An 11,055-nucleotide genomic window follows, 5' to 3' on the forward strand; every position below is an offset into this window, starting at 1 on the left:
ATTAATATTTTCACACTACTTAGCTCTCATTAAAATGCACTTTGCTGAATTTAATATGCGACTTCAAATGACACAATGTATTAAGTGCTTAATATACTAGAAATTATGAAACTATTACAGTCTAAGTAATATGAAATAATTAGAGTGAATTAAACTTCACCAGCAGAATGAGGGAAAGGCTTCACATTTTTTTGCTTCTGTGTTTTGCTTGGTTTTTTTTCCCCCCCTCCCCATGTCTTAAAATAGTTGAATGCAGTAACAACCCCTGAAAATAAACAACCAGAGTTAAGATTTTTAAATAATTAAAGCAGGGAAAAAAGCCTGGAGTGTTCTGTGTTTGAGGCTGTGATGAATTCTGAAGTGGGGGAAGCAGAAGGTCTGGTTGCTGGAGCTGATGGAGTTGTTCTTTCAGGCCAGTGGCAGAGCTGCTCCCCAAACCTCCAGCCTTGCCACAGCTTCTCCCCATATGCTGCTTTTCCTTTTTTTTTTTTATGTGCCTGGCTGCTTGTTTGGAGGCAGGAAGGCTCCAAACTGGGTTTTGCTGCCTCTGAGTCCCCTTTGGAGAGCAGATCCCCTTGGAAGAGGGGTGCATGGAGAGCAGATCCCCTTCGAAGAGGGGTGAAAACACCAGAGAACACCCCCACCCCAGCCTTAAAATCACAGCAAGGAGATGAAATCTCTTTTTCTTATAAATAAAGAGCTTTGAGACACGGGGCTGGTGGTTTTCTGGCAGGGTAGGGGTCACCCCGGAGCCTGGATTAGAGGTGGGGTTGGGAGATGCTCTGCCGGGGGTCCGCAAAGCTGCCCGGTCCAGGCAGGGGGGATGTGGTGGTTCCGAGCAGGGTGGGGACACTTTGGGTCGCTAGGTCAGAGGTTCCGAACCTCTGGGTGCTGGCTGGTTCTCCAGCAGCAGCTCGGGCAGGTTCGGAGCACGCCAGGAGATGGCGTTCCCAGCCCCGCTGAGTGGGTTCGGTTTGCAACGGAGTTTTGGGGCAATTTCGGTGGAAAGTTCGGTGTCTGTCAGTCCCGGGGGTGTCTGTCCTGGGGGTGTCTGTCAGTCCTGGGGGTGTCCATCCTGCCTGTGCAGGGCTGGGGTGCTCTGGTCCCATGGGTGGGGAGCAAGTCCTGAGATGCTCAGGAGCCCTCAGGCTCCCTGACCCCCACATCCCGAGGGAAAGGGGAAGAAAAAAACCTTTCTCAGGAAATCCTGGTGTCAGGAGAAGCCCTGGCTAAACAGGAGGTTCCAACCAGTCCATTTTTCCAGTTCCTATCTCACCAGTTTGGCTCTGAGGATGCCCTGGGAAGTCATGCCCAAGGCATGGTAAATAAGGTAAAAAACCCAGATGCTTTCCTTTCATCACACAAGGTGCTCAGGAACGACTTGTGCCTGGGGACCTTGTGCCTGGCTGTCCCCTCTCACTGTCACCTTGGCCTCTTGGAGCTGCTTTCCATCGGGATTTATTCCAACATCTTCCTGGGGTGATGCTGGAGAGGTCACCAGGCCAAGCTGGGCTTTGTCCCAGGCACCAGCTCTGCTGTGGCCTTTTGGGGACAACTGAGAGTGTCCTCAGGGTGACACTGGCTGGTCCCTGCCTGGCATCCCAGATGTCTCTTTGTCCAGGTGGCTGAAGTGGACCCAAAATGTGCAGCTGTGACTGAAATGTCCTGTGAGCTGCTGTGACTGAAATGTCCCATGAGCTGCTGGCTGCCTCAGCCTCACCAAACCCAAAAAGCTCTTTTTTAGGGAAAAAAAATCCTGGCTGTTTTGGGATCTGGCTGGCTGCAAGGGGCTGGGGACAAAGTGTGTGTCTGGTCCTCACCTGGCTGGAGGTTCCTCCTGCCTTCATCTCCAGGGTTTGGTGTAAATCAGTTTAATCCCTGCAATGAAGGGTCTGGCTCATCTCCTCTGGGTTCAGCTTCAGGATCTTGGGGCAAAGTGTGAACAGGACAGCAGAGAGGATGTAAACAGGACAGCAAAGAGGATGTAAACAGGACAGCAGAGAGGATGTAAACAGGTTGGGGTGGCCCCACAGAGGGATTGAATTCAACTGATGGAGGTTTGGGTGCAATCAGAGCTCTCTGTGCAGGGAGGATGAGGATGGCATGAAGCAGGGTAGCTCTGCCTGGCTCACTTCTTGGTTTTCATGTCACAAAGTGAACTCTGTGGGTTTCTTGCAAACTTAATTTTATTTTTTTTAATTATTTTTAAAGCTGAAAATTCTCTCCTTTGATCTCCTTGCTTGACTCCTTATTGAAATTGGGGGATCTGGCTTCCTGATTTGTTTTCACTTTGTTCCCTGACCCTGCTGCAGCCTCTCCCCTCCTAAGCATCCAGCTTGTCTTCCCCCAGGATTTAACTCCCTTTTCCTGAGTATTTTCCTCATTTCTCCTGAGCATTTCACACCTCCTGACACCAGCCCAGCTTCAAAGTGTGCTCCAGCCCTGGAAGGTTCCCAGCTACCTGCGTGAAGGCCAGGATTTCATTGAAGTCCCTAAGAGCTGAACGTGCACATCCAAAGGAATCATTTGACACTAACAAATCACTTCTCACTATTTTTCCGTGGAGGAACAGAGCTGCTGTTGCCTCAGTGCAGGAGGATTAACTGGAGAAAAAGAGGGGGACCTGGTGCCTGTGCTGGAGAAGGGACTTTTCCCATCGTACTGATGGGATCTTGGGTCCCCAAGAACCTCACCCTGGCAGCCTGAGCACCCAGACCCATTTTTTAGGTGTTGGAATTAAATTAATTTGCAGCCCCGGGAGGATGCAGAGGGCAGGATGAACCCCACTCTCCTGGTTACCACCCAAAGAGCCCTACAGAAGATCTTGCTCCATCCCCCTGGTTTTGGGGGTGGGTTGCTTGCCCCAAATGTCCCCCCCAGTTCTCACCAGTGAGCTCTGTGGGATGGGGTTGGTTTGGGGGTGGGTTGCTTGCCCCAGATGTCCCCCCAGTTCTCACCAGTGAGCTCTGTGGGATGGGGTTGGTTTTTTGGGGGGGTTCCTTGCCCCAAATGTCTCCCCCAGTTCTCACCAGTGAACTGTGTGGGATGGGGTTGGTTTTGGGGGTGGGTTTCTTGCCCCAGATGTCCCCCCAGTTCTCACCAGTGAGCTCTGTGGGATGGGGTGATGGAGCTGCAGGAGTTCTTGCACCCAAGGGAAACCCCTTTGGGATGAACTTTATATATATATATAAAACAGGGATATTTTTGGGGGGAATCCTTTGCTGCTTCTGGTTGTGCTACCCCAGCTTCTGGAAGAGGAAGCAGCTTTCAGCTCTTGGGGGTTTTTTACCATCACCTTTCAGAAGCAAGATGCTTGCAAAGGGACTTGCCAAGTTTAGCACATTTTAATTTGCTCTTTTCCCAAACATTCCTGAGTTTCTGGCCAGGCTCAGGCTGGTTCCTGCTTGCTGTCTCCATGTCAGGCTCCCTCCAGAGGTTTGCTCCATGGTTTTGTGGGTTCCCTGGAGGAAAGTGATGTGATTTCCCTTGAAAAGCACTCACCTAAAGAGGGTTTAAAAATATATTTATTTATTATTTATTATTATTTATTTATTATTTATTTATTTATTATTGAAATTATTATTTTAATTTATTTTATTTATTTATCTATCAGAAATTTAAGCTTTGAAAGCTGGGAAGATTTATCTGCCCAGTGATCACATCTAACAGGGTTTCTGTCTGAACAGAGATGTTACTCTCTCTTCTCCAAGTGCTTTAAAATGCTTTCTTGTTTTTAAGCAGTGTGGCTTTGGGAGCACCCTGACCATGTAAAAATTATTATTATTAATTAAAAATTTTCTTTAAAAAAAGAGCAGCTTAAAGAAAATGCATTTTTCAGTGATGCCTGCACCAGGGTGAGAAGCACATTTGGAGTTTCTTCCCATCTGTAGCAACTTGTCCAAAGCAAACATTACCAGTCAGGCCAGGTCTGGCTGCATAATTGCCATGAAACCATTGCAAGGGCATCCAGACTAGCAGAGTCCTGGAACTACTTCTAGGATTAGGGCCCTACTCCCTTCAAAAATAAACCTTGGCAAAAGCTCCAGTTCTCCCCAGTAAAAAATTCTGTTTTCACAGCTCTAATCAAGTTTTCCAGAGCTTTGGTCCAAGCAGAATATCTGACCCAGGAGAACAAGATGGAGCTTTGCATTTCAAGCATTGCCAGGCTGGAAATTTCCAAAGTTTTCAGTGGTTCATCTCTAGGAAAAGTGTGGAGTGTGTCCCAGGATAAACCTCTCCCTTCCACAGCTCCATCAGACTCCTGATCCCTGCTCACAGGTGGAAGAGATCCCTTTGGGGAATTCTGCCAGAATCCTGCCACAGATTGGGGATATTTCTGGATGTGTATTAATTATTTAACTGGAAAAAAAAAATATAAGGTGTGGAGAAAGAGCAATGGAGCTGATGGCACCTTGCTGGGTGAGGATGCAGAGTGGGAGAGGGCTCTTTGCTGAACCCTATCCCTGAAAACCTCCTTGGCATCCTCCAAAGCTGTTCCATGAGTTGCAGACTGGTGTCCTGAAGAGAGATGATCCAGTTACACATAACCCCAGGATAAATCTCTGCTTGTCCTGCAAAGGAATCAAGCAATATATGCTGATTTATTTTTTAATTTTTTTTTTTTTTTTTTGCTGCAAATGCAGATGCAGCAGTGGTTGGTGCAGGAGGGATCACAGAGGAACTTGGGCATCAAGAGTCTGTAGGAGAAATGAGATCCCACTCATCACACTTCATCTGGGAATGCCAGGCTGGCTGGGCTAAAAGATGTAAAAAAAAACTAAAAAAAAAAATATATATATATATTAAAAACCCAACAAAAGCCAGGGTGAGATGGTTGCTGGAATGCTCACATGGGCTTCTAATTGTGGAAACATGTTGAATGATGTGATACCATGGGGTTGTATAACACCTTTTATGAAACTCTTGGCACGAAAACAATGCATAAAAATCCCAGATGTGGCAAATCACAACCACGTTCTGCAGCCTCTCTCCAGCTCAGTTCAGGGGAAAACAATGGGCTTGCTTTAACTTGGGGTGGTTGTTTTATTTCCCACCCCTAACTTAAAAAAAAAAAAAAATGAAGCCAGGGGCAGAGAAATGTGTAAAAGAACAGTCAGAAGGGTGGAAGAGCAAAGAGGGTTTCTCCTAAAAAAATAAAATGTTCATTCCAGCAGAGGGCATGGAGGGTCAAGATGTGCTTGGGTGATTTTCTTACCTTCAGTGAGAGGTTTTTTCCTAAGCCAAGCAAGCAAGATGTGGTCCCAGTGCTGCTGAACCCACATCCTGATGTGAGCAGTGAGCAACCTAAAGGGAATACAGATAAATACAATTACATCAGGAATTCTGCAAGGGAATAAGGAGCTGGGTGCCTGGTGGTCCCCTCCAGCTTTTGGCTGTTCCTGAAGGTTTTTAGGGTTTGCAGAGCTGCCCAGGAGATGTCTGGGGCATTTTTGCCCATGTCTTTGGGAAGCTGCTGGCAGTGTTTGGCTGCTCAGGGTCTGCAATCCCTGGTACAGCAGCTCTGTAATAACCACACTTCCCAAAACAGAGTTTTGTGGCCTCAGGTTTGCTCCAGAGAGTCCTGAAAATTCATTATTCATTCAGGTGTTAAGTTTGGGAATGACTGCTTGGTTGTTCCTGGGTGGTTTGGCAAGTAACTGGTGGCACTTGAAAGAATTTTTTTGTTCCCAGATGGAAGGAAACTGCAGGACATCTTCACTGATAAAGGGAAAAATAGCATTAATGGCCTGTTTTTATTAGTAGAGGGAAGAAAGACCTTTCAGTTAAAGGCTTCCAAGTAAATATATATATATAAAAAAAGGGAAACTTCAACTGAAAGAGAGAACTTACTGTTTTGAAAGACTTTGCTGGGTGGAGATGTCAAACTGAAAGGATCTTGTGCAACTCTGCTTTTTTAGGTCTAATACTAAATTCACCCATTTATTCCTTTGCTTTACCACAGGAAAACAGCAGAGGATTGCTAAGGAAAAGGTTGAATTTCTGGACTAACCAAAAAAGCATCATCCAGGATCAGATCCTGAGGTTTCTGTCTCTAATTTTGGTCTGGTGAGCTGATATTTCTGTAGCTTTTCCCATCCTCCAAGTCCTCTGGAAGGGTGAAGCATTTTCACATCCAGCAAATGAACAATAACAGAGGACTTAATTTCCCCATCTGTCAACTGGTCCTGAACAAACTGTACAACTTACTCTTTGGAGAGAAATCTTAGGTAAATTAAGAGCTTTAGTGTTCATTTTCACATAGCAGAGGTTCTGAAAGGGATTCTGTCATCACGTTTCTGGCTGAATTATAAATATATAAATATAAGTGTGTATATCTATTTATATTTTTAATATATATTATGAATATATGCATAAAAGGCATAACAAATGAGGGAAGTTTTGGGTTTCGTAACTCAGATGATGTCTCTATCTCTGGTAACCTTGGCTGGTGCTGAAATGCAATTTGCAAGAATTTTTGCATTTTGCAAGAATTTTCCAGACTTTTTGGGGGAGTGATGGTGTTGCTTTTAGGCAGAAAAAAAAGGAAAAGGGAAACCTGAGGGCTTTGCAGGCCTTGCTGTGCTGGTACAGAGCTGGAGGGCCAGGAGCACCCGGGGATGCTCCCTCCTGCCCTGCTCAGGGTGCTGAGCACAGGGGGAGCTTTGTCTGTGCTCTCATTTTTTCTTAATAAAACCCACAAAAAAATGCTGTTTGTCTTGGGCTTGACCCTCCAACAACTTGTCTGGGGCTGTGTGTGGGTGCTGCTGTGTTGTTTGAAAACGTGTTGGGGGGTTCTGGGGCTTGCAGGACTTGTAGGTGTTGAATCTCTGCAGGTCCAGGTCAGGTAGGGCTCCTCTCCTTCCCCACCAGCCCTGGTTCTGGGGCTGAAAACTGGAGAAAGGGGAGATGGAGAGGAGATTCTGGGGAGAAATTCTGTGGGGTGAGGGTGCTGAGCCCCAGGGTGCCCCCAGAAGCTGTGGCTGCCCCATCCCTGGCAGTGTCCAAGGTTGGATGGGGCTTGGAGCAACGGGGGGGGTGGGAGGGGTCCCTGAGCATGGCAGGGGGAGGACTGGGGGGGATTTAAGCTCCCTCCAACCCAGCCCAGGCTGGGGTGATGATGATGATGATGCTTTGATGTAATAAATGCTTTTAGGGGCAGGTTTCCCCCTTCTGTGCACATAAATCTCCTGCTTGCTTCCCTGCAGACCTCGCTCATCCTTGCTGCTGCCTCAGGTAAGGGCTGAATGAGATAAGAAACTCTCTTCCTTCTCCTCCCTGCTCAGGAGCAGCAGCAAGCAGTGAGGTTCTGCTTTGAAATCCCAGCAGCTCTGCTGAGAAGGTGGGAAAGTGGCTCCCAAATGCAATGGGTCCCACCCCTCACCTGGTCTCTGGGAGAGAGAGAAGCATCCAACACAAATCTTTGGTGAAAGAAGAGGAAAAAAAATCCCAAACCCCTTAGAGAGCAGATTCCCCTTCTCCTCAGCACCTCACGATGTCTTGGAAGAAGCCACCACCCTTGAAGTTCCAGGGGAGTTTTACTTTGAGCAACAAGGTATTATGTGATGTGGCAAAGACACCCTGGCAGAGACAGGTAGGAATTTAGCTCTGGAGCTATTTCTACTGGAAAACAAAAGAGTTTCTGTGATAGTCTGGAACAAGAGCCAGCTAAGGGGTATGAACTCTTTTCTTCCTGTGTTCAGCAGCAGAATGTTGGTAGTAAACCTGGTACAAGCTTTTTGTGCTTAGTTGGGTGGGCTGAGTGTGATGTGGTGATGCCCAGCAAAGGGTGAAAAGAGAGCAGAAGGGAACTTTTTATTGTCTGTCTGCATCTCCCTCAGGAAAACACATTCCAAGTGAGATTCATGGATGCAGCAATGCATCCAAACAGGACTTGCAGGAGGGAGCTGTGGCAGGGCTCTGGTAGGGAGCCTCTGGGCTTTGGGGCTGGAAGATGTGCTGCCTTACAAAGGAGGCATGACAGCTCCATCACAGCAGTGATAATGAGGTGGGAGAGGACAAGAAGAAGCAGTTATTGATTGCTGGGGTCTTCCTTGCTCTGCAGCCCCCACGATTCCAGCGTCGGGATCCCCAGCATGAGCTTCTGAGAGGCTCAGGTTCAAGTGGGCTGTGCTGCCAGCAGAGCTGCTGTGGGGATAAATTATGATGTCAAAACAGAGGGATGTTGTCACACAACCATCTCCCCTTCTGGGGTCAAGGTTCTGCTTTATAGCTTGGAAAGCCATTAGTCCATTTGAAAGCATATGGCCAAGAAAGGAGAAAAAAAAAGTCTTGTGTTTGGGTCAGGGCTCCAGACAAAAGGCTCTTTGTGCTAAGAGCTGACAATGACAAATAAAGAGGGACCTGTTGATCTAGGAGAGAAATGGAGGATTATGAAAAGATCACATGGTGAGGAAAAGACCTTGGCTGTTTGTCTGGCTGTCAGTCTCATCTGTCATTAAATGCTTTCTGCAACATATTTGTTACTAGAAACACCTTCTCCTGCTTGCCTGGGTTATTTTTCTTTTTTTCTTTCCTACAAAATGCTACCTGTGCCTAACAGTGCCACCCTCCCCAGACCACATCAGAGAGGTGATATGGTCTTAGCTGGATCCTGGCCACGTGTTTGGCAATAGCCAGAAGAATTAACATTTGCAAATCTCTCTGTTAGCACTGAGAGAGCCAGAACTTGTAAATGCTAAACAAGAGCCCCTGTCCAACCATGACACATAAATAAGAGACACAAAGAACAACCCCAGTAACAAAACCCCCTGTAATTCAACAAAGTTATTGGAAGTCAACCAAAAGCAATGTCTAATGCTAATAATAAGCATATTTCCCAAAGGTAACATTTGATTTCTCTCCCAACCCAAACGCATTGGAAGCTCTGCCTGTGGCTGTGCAGCAGATTAACTGGGACAGCTTAATCTGTGAAGAACTTTAGCAAAGCCAGCTCTGAAGGAACAGCAACAGTCTTGACAAGACTGGGCTACAAAACACTTGACAGATAAGGTGTTGGGTTGGTTTTTGGTGTTTTTTTCACAGTAAGTCTGGAGAAAGCAGAGGAGGGCTTTGGCTTTGTGGCACGCACATCTGGCGAGCGCCTATTTCTGATGGGTGTGCAGAGAACATGCTGAGCAGAAATGTTTATATTGGACATTGATGGGCTGCCTAAAATGACCTCCAGAGTCTGAAGTGCACCATAGATTAAAAAAAAAAAAGAAAGAAAAAATCTATTATAGCCCATTATGTTCTGGAATGGATCCGAGTCCATCGTCGTAGCAGTGCCAGCATCTCTGTGTTTGCTGTCAGAGAGGAGACCTGGGGAAATGTGTTTAGTTCAAAACAAACAGGGGGCAAGGGGGAAATAACAAAAGAATGGGTTGTTTTCTCTAGTTTTATTTATCTTTGCAGCTGAAGAGACTGTGAGGAGGAAGGTGAGTGGAAAATGAAACACAAAGGGAAAGGTCCCTCACTCTTCTCAAGAGCTGGGTTGGAATCAATGCAGATAATGCACTTGGAAGGACTGCCTCATTTACTGGTTTTCAGTAAATTGCTGGGCTCTGCTTCCCAGTGATAATGTGATAGCTGTGTTTCTGCCAGGAAGAATATACTTTTTTACTTTAAAAAAAAAAAAAAAAAAAAAGACTAAGAAGTGTGCAATGTCCCTTACCAGCAGTGTTTGGGTAGTTTGGGCTGCCCTGAATTCTCTACGTGGGCTGAGAAATCTCCAGGGCTGCTGCATATCTGTGCTGGTGGCACAAAGTGTTTCCAGGTTCTCTGGAGCTTGTTCTAAAGGCACAACAACAAACTGTACTTACACACCATGGCCTCCTGCAGAGAGAAACGTCCTCTCCTGCTTGCTGCAGCCTGGCACAGTTGTTTTCTAACCAAGCTTCTTCCTTCTTCCATTGCTCTCTTGATTTTTTTCACCCCTGGCACTTGATGTGCTCCCTGTGACTTCAGTGCTGCTGGATTAGGGGCCAATTATCCTCATTAAAACTCTAAACTAATAATTCATAGCTCAAAGTAGGTTTGCTCTGGACAGCACCACTAGGGATTTAGGGCATGATACTGGAGTTGATGCTTAGGCTTTCTTTTAATAATATTTTTACTGGAGACAGATCTATTTATGTATGTTTGGGGAGAGTAATTTTATGGCTAAGTATGATCTTCATTAATATTTTCTTTGTTAATTCATTGATGTTAGTAAAGAGCTTTGAAGATGAAAGCACTCTACACAATAAATATGAAGATTATTCCCAACTTATTTTAATGTTGCCAGCATTCCAGCTCCATCATCTTTCATCCAAGAATTCTGAAAGCACTTTCCAAATGTCAATTAATTTCCTCTCAACAGTCCAGGCAGATACCTGTTATTATCACCCCTGTTTCACAAAGGAGTCAATCTGAGTGCATTTTACTCCACAATTTGGTCAAAATAGGGTAATATGGCAAGAGGCTACTTGGGGCTGGTCCAAAAAAAATCCTGAACTCCCATTCTTGCTGCTAGACAGCATTCCCTTCTTGGGAGTGGGGTGTGACACTCACCTGCCTGGCACTTGCCTGCCTTCATCAGGTGCTTTTACTGGTTGCCCTTCAAACAAACAAAAACAAAAAAGAGACAATGATAGCATGCCACACCCAGGAGAGGTTATAAACCTCTTCAGAATCAGAATTTATAGAATTTATCCCAGCTATTTGTGGTACTGAGTGGCTGAGGGTGAATTTTCAATCTTCAACCTTAATTGGATGCTCTTTTAGGGTCCTGTCCTCAGAATCTTACAACCCATCCTCAAAAGGCTCTGAAAATGGAAACAAGTGCTCCACAGGTGAGGATTATTGTGGTGGAGAGTGCAAGTGAGCTGGAAAAGATCTGAGCTAAACAGCACATGCTGCAGCTGAAACTTCTCCTAAAAGGCTCTCCCCAAACCAGAGGTTAAGTTAATGATGAGAGGAGAAGAGCATTCAGAGACAGTGTGACTCCAGCAATCCATGAGAACAATGCAAAGTTCAAAAATAGCATTATCGACTGGTGGAAAAACAACATACATATAA

The sequence above is a fragment of the Calypte anna genome, chromosome 10 (assembly GCF_003957555.1).
Source record: "Calypte anna isolate BGI_N300 chromosome 10, bCalAnn1_v1.p, whole genome shotgun sequence".
NCBI classification, from domain to species: Eukaryota; Metazoa; Chordata; class Aves; order Apodiformes; family Trochilidae; genus Calypte; species Calypte anna.